The following is a 10,995-nucleotide window of genomic DNA, read 5'->3' on the forward strand; positions in this document are numbered from 1 at the left end:
ACCGAGGATGAGATGGGTGGATGGCATCACGGACTCGATGGACGTGAGTCTGAGTGAATTCCGGGAGATGGTGATGGACAGGGAGGCCTGGCGTGCTGCAATTCATGGGGTCGCAAAGAGTCGGACATGACTGAGCGACTGAACTGAACTGAAGCAACTAAGTGTAGAGCATGGTGGCTGAGCTGGTAGCTCTGGATCCTGCAGGCTGAATGCTGAACCCTGAATGTTGGAAGATTGTCTGGAGTCACAGGACATGCTTGCTCTCTCTGCTGAGATGATCACAATGGGGACCCAGGTTCCCCCTCCTACTCTCTAGCAGCCATCAGACTGCAGCCACTCCCCACAGTGAGACCTGAGGAATTTCGGGAAGAAGAATACCTGCTCTCTAGCAGCTATCAGACTGCAGCCAGTCTCCACTGTGAGCACAGAGGAAACTCAGGAAGAAGACAGGATACTGGCCCCAGATGGTGAAGTGTGTATCAAAAGGAATAATTTCAGTGAGATGACTCTTGCATCTTCTCATTCATAGAAAAGTGCTAAATTCCTTACCTTTAGATGCTGCCTCCAGTTTTGAAGTCCTAAAAGATTCTCACTGAATAAAACTTAACTCTCAACACCTAGGTTATAAATATTTTTATGTCTACACATATGACGTAGACACTTTCCAAAGAACAACAGAAGACAAATCTCAACATTCAGAACACTGGTACCAATGGTGGACACTCCCCCAAAGATGTAACTGATGGAGTAATTAGAACAATCATTACCCCTTTTTCCATAAGATTGTGGAATGGACACTGACAGTGGGGAATTGTTACAGGGAAGAACGAAATCTGACTCCATGTTTTAAATTTTTTTTTTAATTAAAAAAAATTTTTTTAAGTCCTAAAATTGTTTTTTAAAAATTAAATCTTTTACTTTAAGCTTTGCTTCCTGTTGGTTTGTTTACTACAGGGATACTGTCCATACCTAATGGCCTACCTCAGGAAACCCTGCTCTCTGCTTTTGTTCAGGACCTGTCCACCTGTGGATGGGCACAGGAAGGAAGAAAGCGACACATCTCCTCCCGAGGCTGGCCATTCCAGGAGATATTTGCCAGATTAATGGCCTTTTTACTTTATTTCCTTGCCTCCCCAGCTCTGTGTCCTATAAAAGACACTGGCATCCAGACCCCAACAAGGTGGTTTCTTTAAGATATTAGTCTGCTATCTTCTTGGTCTGCTGGCTTTCTAAGTAAAGTCATATTCCATGCCTCAGCACCTCACCTCTGATTTATTGACCTGTTGTGCGGCAAGCAGAGCGAGTTTGGACTTGGTAATAATCCCACAGGCCTTGCAGTCAAAAAATCAAAACATAAAATGGAAGCAATATGTAACAAATTCAATAAGGACTCTAAAAATGGACCATATCAAAAAGGCCCGAAGCCAAAAACCAAAAAGAACTCAATGGTTGTCTGAAATTTTTAGAAAAGGGGTTAGTACCCTCTTGCCAGTACCCCCTGAAGCCACGCTGGACAGTTAGGCCCTGTCCATTCAGGACACCTTCTCCAGACCCCAGGTGCTGCTGCCCCCAGTGCTCACCTGGATCTCAGGAGGTAGAAGAGACACAACCTATGGGTTCTCTTCTCTTGTCCAGGGGAGTGTCACACCAGCCACCCTATCTCCCTGCCCATAATAAACACACCATAAGGAGCGTCTTGTCGGTACCTGGGCCAGTGATGCTGTGAACACCTGGACTGCCTTGTCCTTGTGAGATTTGATATGAAGACAACACAGAAAGAGAATCAGCCAAGAAGGATCTGATCAGGATTAAGTCCCTCTTCACAGGGACCCTGTGAGACCCAAGCTTGCTCTGCTCACCCTGCACTGACTTTTGGGAACTGGCCTTTGTCAGTCTCTGGGCAGAAGGTGGGAGAGACAGCCTAGTCTTTCTTCTACCTCCTGAGACCCAGGTGGTCACTGGGGGCAGCAGAACCTCTACCTGGAGCCCAGAGAGGGTGTCTTGAATGGATAGGGCCTAACCATTCAGTGAGGCCAGCCCTTGTCCATACTGCACTGACCTGCTGCAGGGTCTTGGGTTCCCTGGCATCCAGCTCACCCATCGTTAACCCCAGCTTGAGGTGTCTTGGGAGCCCCTCGCTGGCAGGCACCCAGGAGTAGAAAGCTGCATACCCAGCAAGAAATAAAAATTTCCTCCTTAGTCTCCACACAATACGGAACTGTGAGCAGATGAAGCCACCTAAGAGAGGGCCAAGTTAACACTGAGGCTGAAGACCTGTTTCATGTTTCCTAGGCTCTCAGGCACCCAGCACTTCCAGTCACCTACAGTAATCAGAGCTTCGTAGTTCTTTTTCACATTCCTATATCAGACTTTCCCCCCATTATCTCATCTCTGCCCATTCTTCCTTGGAGAAGTATATGGAAATGTCTTTGAAAGCATCTTTGGCCTAAGAAAAATAGTAAACTTCATCAGTGACTTACTAATATAAGTCAGAGTTTAGAGCTGGGCCTTTTCCTCCACTTTGGGTGCAGGGAGTAGCCTGAAGCTAGTGGATGGTCTCTGTGAGACAGGGATGAATAATTTCCTTCCTGACTGTGTCCTGCTTAACTGAGCAAACACTGAGCCTCCTAACTCTCCCTGGACACGGAGCAGTTGACGATGCTAGTGTCCTGTTCCACCCTACTCCATCCTACCGTCTCAGACAGGACCAGGCACTCCCATCCTGTGTATGTTCACAGAGTTTACTCAGTGGCACAGGCAAGCAGTCTGTGGTCCTTCAGGGACCACCTCCGTGTCCTTCCTATAGAGCTGGCTTAGAGTCCAGCTTTGCCACTCTGCTTCTCACCATGGGCTTCCACTCTGTTCTCCCAGGATCTCCCCCAGTGCTCTCCTATGGGAACCTGTTGGGGCTCATGGCCATGGCGCTGCCTCAAGGCCAAGGTTACCTGGGGAAGAAGATGCTGAGATAGCCTAGACCACTGTCCAGAGGCAAGTCTGTCTTCCTTGGGTGGAGTGTCCAGGGCAGGAAGGGGTGGGGGTATTGGTGGGATGGAGGGATCCTAACCAGCCATGGCAGACCAGCCTAATGTGAACTAGATTTGGTTTCTTTGATTCCCCTACAATGTAGCCCCTCTGAGGAAAGGTATTGGGAGTGTCGTGTCTGTGGGTGACGGAGGGAGTCCTGAGGAGACCTGGAAGCCCCTAACTGCTGGACTGGGGTCAGGTTGAAATCAGGGCTCTGTTCTAGTGCCGGAGAAGGAATATTTCTCCAAAAAGCGTTTTGGGGATCTCCACCTGGGTACTCTGGGAAAATCTGGGCACAACATGGGTTCTACATCTAAGGGACAAGTTGCTTGTCTTCAGGAGATCTGGGTCACACCGGCTGAAGGAACTGGGGTTCCTCAGAAGGAAGGGATTGGGAGGGGTAGTCTTTTGGCTGATGTAGAATGCACAGGGTGAGAGAACTTGGGATCTTTGAGGCTGAGGAAATTTGGGATCTCTCATTAAGGGGCTCTAGGTGTCCAACATGCAGGACAGTTGGGGTCTTGAGCATAACAGGATTAAGAGTTCCCAGGCTGAAGTATTCAGGGTCTCTGAGGTTAAGGAAATTTGGTCTCTCTGCAGGTGCTGTTTTTAGGGTGCCTCAGGCTGAGGGGAATTGGGGTTCCTCTAGGTATTGGGGGGTCGCAGCACTAGGGGATTCGGTGTTTCTGTGGGTGAAGGGACTTGTAGTCCCTAAGCTGACGAGACGCGAGCTCCCTTCAGGTAGGACCCGGGTTCCTCAAAGTTGACGGGATTTGGGGTTTCCCAGCCTGGAATTGGAAGACGCCAGGCTAAGAGTTTACGAGGGTTTCACAGAGCGCTTTTCCGTCTGTTCTGCAGCGCTGCCCACCCTGGTCGGGCGCGCGCTCGGAGCTGGGCGGCGTCCAGTCGAGCCTCGTCCAGTCCTCCCGGGATGAGGATAAGCGAAAGGCCAGCAGCCGGCTTATACAGGCCTGTAAGGCACAAGCCTCCAATCGGCGTTGCGACCGAAGCAGCCCGGCCAATAGGGAGAGTGCGGAGCTCGCAGAAGGTCCCGCCCCACCGCTCGGGGATTGGCTGCTCTGCGTCTCGCGCGTCTGTCAGGAGGCCTCCAGGCGCAAGCGCATCTTGACAATTTTCTGTTTGCAGGCGCCGAGTCTTAGTATTGGAGCCTGAAGTCGGCGGTGGGTGCTCAGGCAGGGTGTTTCCTTCCAGTTCCCTGAACTAGACTCTCGCCTCCACCAGACTTGAAGTCCTGCCCTCAAACTTCCTCCCAGGCCCACCTGTGCCTTACTTTGTCAAATCCAATTTTGGCAAGAACTGTACGTGATGAGTACTGCGTTATTCAGGGGAAAATTGTGTAATTAAATTCAGATGAGACACAAGATAAATAACATATAGTCAAAGATTTAAACGCAACACATGGAATAATAAGTATATTAGGAAAAACTTGGGGGATTTTTAACCTCAAAGTAGAAATGGTACTGATGAGTAATCTGTATATTTAATATAGGTGTAGGCTTCCCTGGTAGCTCAGACGGTAAAAAAATCCTCCTGCAGTATGGGAGACCTGGGTTTGATCCTTGGGTTGGGAAGATCCCCTGGAGGAAGGCATGGCAACCCACTCCAGTATTCTTGCCTGGAGAATCCCCATGGACAGAGGATCCTGGCAGGCTACAGTTCATGGAATTGCAAAGAGTTGGACATGACTGAGCGACTAAGCACAATGTAGGTATTAAAAGGCTTCAGAAATAAGCCATAAATAAAACCTCAAAGCCCTACCAGTGTTTTCCATAAAAGGAGGCATTGAATTGGAGGATGATGGATCCACAGAAGAGAGTTTGACACCTACTGGCTTCACAAAATAACATGGGGACACTGTTTCTGGCCCTTACTTAGCTTTGCTTGCAGAAAAATAACATGATTTCCATGTATTAGAAGCAAGACAACTGACTAGAATTATTATCAAGGGGAGCCAGGAGTGCTGGTTGGGAGTCTGGATGAAGAGGTGTTACCAGAAAAGTGGGTTTGCCTCTCAGGGGTTGTTGAACCAGAAGATACAACTCAGCCAAAGCTCATTGGAAGGAAAGGTATATTTCTTGAAGAAGTATGGAGAACATCAGGGAGTTTTCCAGAGCAATGTCTCTTCAAACTACAGTTGGGGAAGCCTTAATCTATTGGAACAGACATGTTCAGGCTTCCCTGCTGGCTCAGATGGTAAAGAATCTGCCTGCAGTGCAGGAGACCTGGGTTTGATCCCTGGGTGAGGACGATCCCCTGGAGGAGGGCATGGCAACCCACTCCAGTATTCTTGCCTGGAGAATCCATGGACAGAGGAGCCTGGCAGGCTACAGTCCACAGGGTCGAAAAGAGTCAAACACAACTGAAGTGATTTAGCATGCACACTGTCTCCATAGTGGCTGTTCCCAGCTGACTTTCCAGCATCGATGGAGGAGGGTTCTCATTTCTCCACACCCTCTCCAGCCTTGGTTCTTTGTAGAATGTTTGATGGTAGCCATTCTGATCGGTGTGAGGTGATACCTCATTGTAGTTTTGATTTGGATTTCTCTAATATTTAGCAAGGTTGGCAACATTTCCTGTGATTTTTTTTAAAGGGTGTGAGTGAAACCTCTTGGAGCTGACTTCTTGAATGGCTGCCCTGTTTTTCGATGAGCACTCCTAGAACATTTTTTGAGGGCAGTTGTTTACTCAACCCCACAGGCCTTCTGAATATTGTGACCATCAGCAGCTTTTAATGTTGTTGTTATGAAAAAAGGCCACAGGGTGGCAGCATTTCTTCATACCCCTTTCTTTTTTCTTTTACTTTCTCTGTAATTTCATTTTGATCTTATATTGGAACAGCGTTGATGTCCAAATGCTGTGTTTTGTATCAGGTGTACAGGAACTTAATTCAGCCATGCATAAACGCATATCTATTCCATTTCAGGTTCTTTTTCCCATATACAGAAGAACCTAAAAAGCACTGAGAAGCAAGTCAGAGAAGAGAATAAAAATGCAGCAAGATGTGGTGGAGGTGTTGGAAACAAATGGAAAATCCAAGAAATGTAATCCTGTAGAAGCAAGACTCTACAATATTTTTACATATTTATTTATTTATTTGTCTTTGTCAGGCCTTAGTTGTGACACTTGGGATCATCATTGCATCCCACAAAGTCTTTGATTGAGATGCACGGACTCTCTAGTGGCGGCTCGCAGGCTAGTTGCTCTGAGGCCTGTGGGATCTTAGTTCCCAGACCAGGCATCGAACCTGATCCCTGCATTACAAGGTGGATTCTTAAACCCTGGATGCTCACGAAGTCCCAAAGCCTCTGCAAATTTAAAGCACAGAAACTGGATTTTGGGATTCTTGGTGGGTCCATTTTGTCTAAGAAGCTGCCAGAGAAGCCACCCACCATCCCTATTGGCTTTGATTTTGAAACAGAGAAAAGAATCAAACAATGAGAAGCAAAGAAGACACAGGAGGATAAACACTTTAAATTTCATGTGGAGCCTTGCCTTTCTTGTAGCTTCTTAGATGTTGTGGGTGTTCCTGGAAAGAAAGAAATTCCACGGATTGACCCCAGGTCACCTGCCTTTGTTCAGAAGAAGAGAACCCCAAAACCCACCCAAGAAGGTGAAGATGAGGAACAGCCAGCAGTGATAAGAACTTAACAACTGCCTCACTGCTGCTGCTGCTGCTGCTGCTAAGTCACTTCAGTCGTGTCCAACTCTGTGCAACCCCATAGATGGCAGCCTACCAGGCTCAGCCGTCCCTGGGATAAGCCCAAAATCCTGGTGAGGAAAACCATGGAAATAGGCCCTTTCTCTTTTGATTCAAAAAATTCAGTTACAGAAGGAGAAGAAAATAAAACAACTACAGAAAGGGGAGGTGCCCAACTTCTAGGCACTTCCTTTGCTTCATTTTAACACCATTAACCTGCAGGAGAAGATGAAGAACACAACCCAGGCTGAACCTTCTGCTTGGAGCCTGGCAGAAGAGGTGCTTGAAGGCACAGACTTTGGTTCTCTCCGTGCCCTGGTGACAAGGAAGGCTCCTCCTGGTGTGAAGGAGAGAGCAGCTCTGGTTCCCAGATGGTATCTGCAGCCGAGTCTAGCAGTGGAGTTGACTGGAGAATTTGGGTGGTACCCGTATAGTCAAGGGCTGCTCACTTGCAGTAATTTGTGTGGCTTCCATCCTCCTCCTCTGTTTTATAAATGTCAAGATATATAGTAATTTATTCACTTAAAGTGTAATTTTTACTGCTTTTATCCTTTTTATATTTAAATCTAAAAATAAAGATACTTGATTTCGTTTATAGTTTATGTCTGATTCTTTTCTTGTCTCTGTGGAAAATGAATTTGGAGTTAAGGGGCCCTTTGCTATGAGGGGGAAGCCTCGTTAACTGCCTGATGAGTAAGGGACTTGACTGATGAGTCCCTCACCGAGGCTGTCTGCGGGCTTCTGGTGGAGCTGCTGTTCAGGCACCTTCTTCCCTTGTGGGTGCTGACAGTGAGGGAACGCTGAGCAGTTCAGTTCAGTTCAGTTCAGTCGCTCAGTCGTGTCCGACTCTGTCACCCCATGAATCGCAGCACGCCAGGCCTCCCTGTTCATCACCATCTCCCGGAGTTCACTCAGACTCACGTCCATCGAGTCCATGATGCCATCCAGCCATCTCATCCTCGGTCGTCCCCTTCTCCTCCTGCCCCCAATCCCTCCCAGCATCAGAGTCTTTTCCAGTGAGTCAACTCTTCTCATGACGTAGCCAAAGTACCGGAGTTTCAGCTTTAGCATCATTCCTTCCAAAAGAAATCCCAGGGCTGATCTCCTTCAGAATGGACTGGTTGGATCTCCTTGCAGTCCAAGGGACTCTCAAGAGTCTTCTCCAACACCACAGTTCAAAAGCATCAATTCTTTGGCGCTCAGCCTCCTTCACAGTCCAACTCTCACATTCATACATGACCACAAGAAAAACCTTAGCCTTGACTAGACGGACCTTAGTCAGCAAAGTAATGTCTCTGTTTTTGAATATACTATCTAGGTTGGTCATAACTTTTCTTCCAAGGAGTAAGCATCTTTTAATTTCATGGCTGCAGTCACCATCTGCAGTGATTTTGGAGCCCCCAAAGATAAAGTCTGACACTGTTTCCACTGTTTCCCCATCTACTTCCCATGAAGTGATGGGACCAGATGCCATGATCTTCGTTTTCTGAATGTTGAGCTTTAAGCCAACTTTTTCACTCTCCTCTTTCACTTTCATCAAGAGGCTTTTAGTTCCTCTTCCCTTTCTGCCATAAGGGTGGTGTCATCTGCATATCTGAGGTTATTGATATTTCTCCCAGCAATCTTGGTTCCAGCTTGTGTTTCTTCCAGTCCAGCGTTTCTCTTGATGTACTCTGCATATAAGTTAAATAAGCAGGGTGACAATATACAGCCTTGACGTACTCCTTTTCCTATTTGGAACCAGTCTGTTGTTCCATGTCCAGTTCTAACTGTTGCTTCCTGACCTGCATACACATTTCTCAAGAGGCAGGTCAGGTGCTCTGTATTCCCATCTCTTTCAGAATTTTCCACAGTTTCTTGTGATCCACACAGTCAAAGGCTTTGGCATAGTCAATAAAGCAGAAATAGATGTTTTCTGGAACTCTCTTGCTTTTTCCATGATCCAGTGGATGTTGGCAATTTGATCTCTGGTTCCTCTGCCTTTTCTAAAACCAGCTTGAACATCAGGAAGTTCACGGTTCACGTATTGCTGAAGCCAGGCTTGGAGAATTTTGAGCATTACTTTACTAGCATGTGAGATGAGTGCAATTGTGCGGTAGTTTGAGCATTCTTTGACGTTGCTTTTCTTTGGGATTGGAATGAAAACTGACCTTTTCCAGTCCTGTGGCCACCGCTGAGTTTTCCAAATTTGCTGGCATATTGAGTGCAGCACTTTCACAGCATCATCTTTCAGGATTTGAAACAGCTCAACTGGAATTCCATCACCTCCATTAGCTTTGTTCGTAGTGATGCTTTCTAAGGCCCACTTGACTTCACTTTCCAAGATGTCTGGCTCTAGATTAGTGATCACACTATCATGATTATCTGGGTCGTGAAGATCTTTTTTGTGCAGTTCTTCCGTGTATTCTTGCCACCTCTTCAGGACATGTTTTAAGTCCTCCTGTGACCTAGGCTGGAATCAATATGTTTGTCTTACTAAAAATTAAAAAAAAAGACAGTTCCATACTCCTCTCCACAGTGATTCTTAGCCTTTACATCTCGTCAGCACCGTAGGTATTCTCTTTCCTCTATATCTTCTCCACCATTTACCTTTGTAGACTGAGGATGGCCTTTGAAACAGGTGCAGAGTGTTCCCTCGCTGTGGTTTTGATTTGCCTATCTCTAACAATGTGCATCTCATTTTCATGGATTTTTATTTTAACTAGTGTGTGTGGAATTGACTGTGGAAACTTTCTTCTTCACAATCTGCCCAGTGTTTATTTATTTTCAATTAGTTCAGTTCAGTTCAGTTCAGTTGCTCAGTCGTGTCTGACACTCTTTTTGATCCCATGACTTGCAGCATGCCAGGCCTCCCTGTCCATCACCAACTCCCGGAGTTCACTCAGACTCATGTCCATCGAGTCAGTGATGCCATCCAGCCATCTCATCCTCTGTTGTCCCCTTCTCTTCCTGCCCCCAATCCCTCCCAGCATCAGAGTCTTTTCCAACGAGTCAACTCTTCGCATGAGTTGGCCAAAGTATTGGAGTTTCAGCTTTAGCATTAGTCCTTCTAAAGAACACCCAGGACTGATCTCCTTTAGGATGGACTGGTTGGATCTCCTTTCAGTCCAAGGGACTCTCAAGAGTCTTCTCCAACACCACAGTTCAAAAGCATCAATTCTTTGGCACTCAGCTTTCTTCACAGTCCAACTCTCACATCCATACATGAACACTGGAAAAACCACAGCCTTGACTAGATGGGCCTTTGTTGGCAAAGTAATGTCTCTGCTTTATGCTAGGTTCAATTAGTTATCCATGGAAATTTTTAAAGTGCTGGTATCATTTAGAGCCCAGCAGTCCTTGTGAATATGAAGTGTTCGTAAGTGTGGCAGTGAAATAAGAAGTAGTTTTCTTTTTCTCTTTTGCCTTTTGAGTCCTTCTCTGCTTTACCTGTTCCTGATCTACAGCCTGCATTGATAACTAAGTTTCCTTCTTTACAGGAGACTAATCTGTTATGTAAGCTATAGCCTGCACCTGTGTGTGTGCGTGTGCGTGTCTGTTAGTCGCTCAGTTGTGTCTGATTCTTTGTGATCCCATGGACTGTAGCTCACCAGGCTCCTCTGTCCATGAAATTCTTGAGGTAAGAATACTGGAGTGGGTTGCTGTACCCTTCTCCAGGGATGCCCCACACCTATCGCCCTCTAACTCTGCATGCGCCGTACTTTGCATCTATTATCTTTTAATTTCATGCTAGTCACATCCTTAAGTGATGCTTAACTTTACGTTATTCTCTCTGCAAACCTTCCCTTGTCATGTGTTTGTCCCTCTTTTTGCATTATGGAAAGAAAGGCACAGTGCAATCCACAAAAGGCAATGAGTCCAACTCCTGGGACTGCCTGCCAGACCCAAGTTATTGGGCTCGCTGACGCCAGCCTGTTGACTGTTTTGAAACAATGCAAAAAGAAAGAATACGGGATCCTTACATGTTTGCTCTTTATCTCCAGCCTCTGACTATGAGCCCTAACCGTGTGATCCGCTTAACTCCCTACTGGGGGAGACACAGTTCTTGAGCATAAGCCTCCTGTGTTCTCTCCTCTGCCGGCTTGAGGGTTAAAGCCATCTTTCTATTTCCTCCAAAAAACATTTATTTCCACAAAGGTATAAGGTTCCCATATTCTTGTTCCTTTTTGCATTGTTTCAAAACAGTCAATAGGTTAATCGTCTGAAAAGAAGGAAACTTAGTTATCAATGCAGACTGGAGATCAGGAACCGCT

General features: G+C 46.5%; 1 protein-coding gene across 1 annotated transcript in view; it reads left to right on the top strand.

The window, feature by feature from the left end:
* The window catches only part of GAS8 (growth arrest specific 8), a 34,831-nt gene extending 27,492 nt beyond the window's left edge, over positions 1-7,339 (top strand). The window contains exon 12 of the mRNA XM_012189700.4: positions 5,969-7,339. The gene's annotated coding sequence lies outside the window, so the exon portion shown is untranslated. The remainder of the gene's footprint in view (positions 1-5,968) is intronic.
* Positions 7,340-10,995: the final 3,656 nt, after the last annotated feature.

This window comes from Ovis aries, chromosome 14 (assembly GCF_016772045.2).
Source record: "Ovis aries strain OAR_USU_Benz2616 breed Rambouillet chromosome 14, ARS-UI_Ramb_v3.0, whole genome shotgun sequence".
In the NCBI taxonomy this organism is placed as follows: Eukaryota; Metazoa; Chordata; class Mammalia; order Artiodactyla; family Bovidae; genus Ovis; species Ovis aries.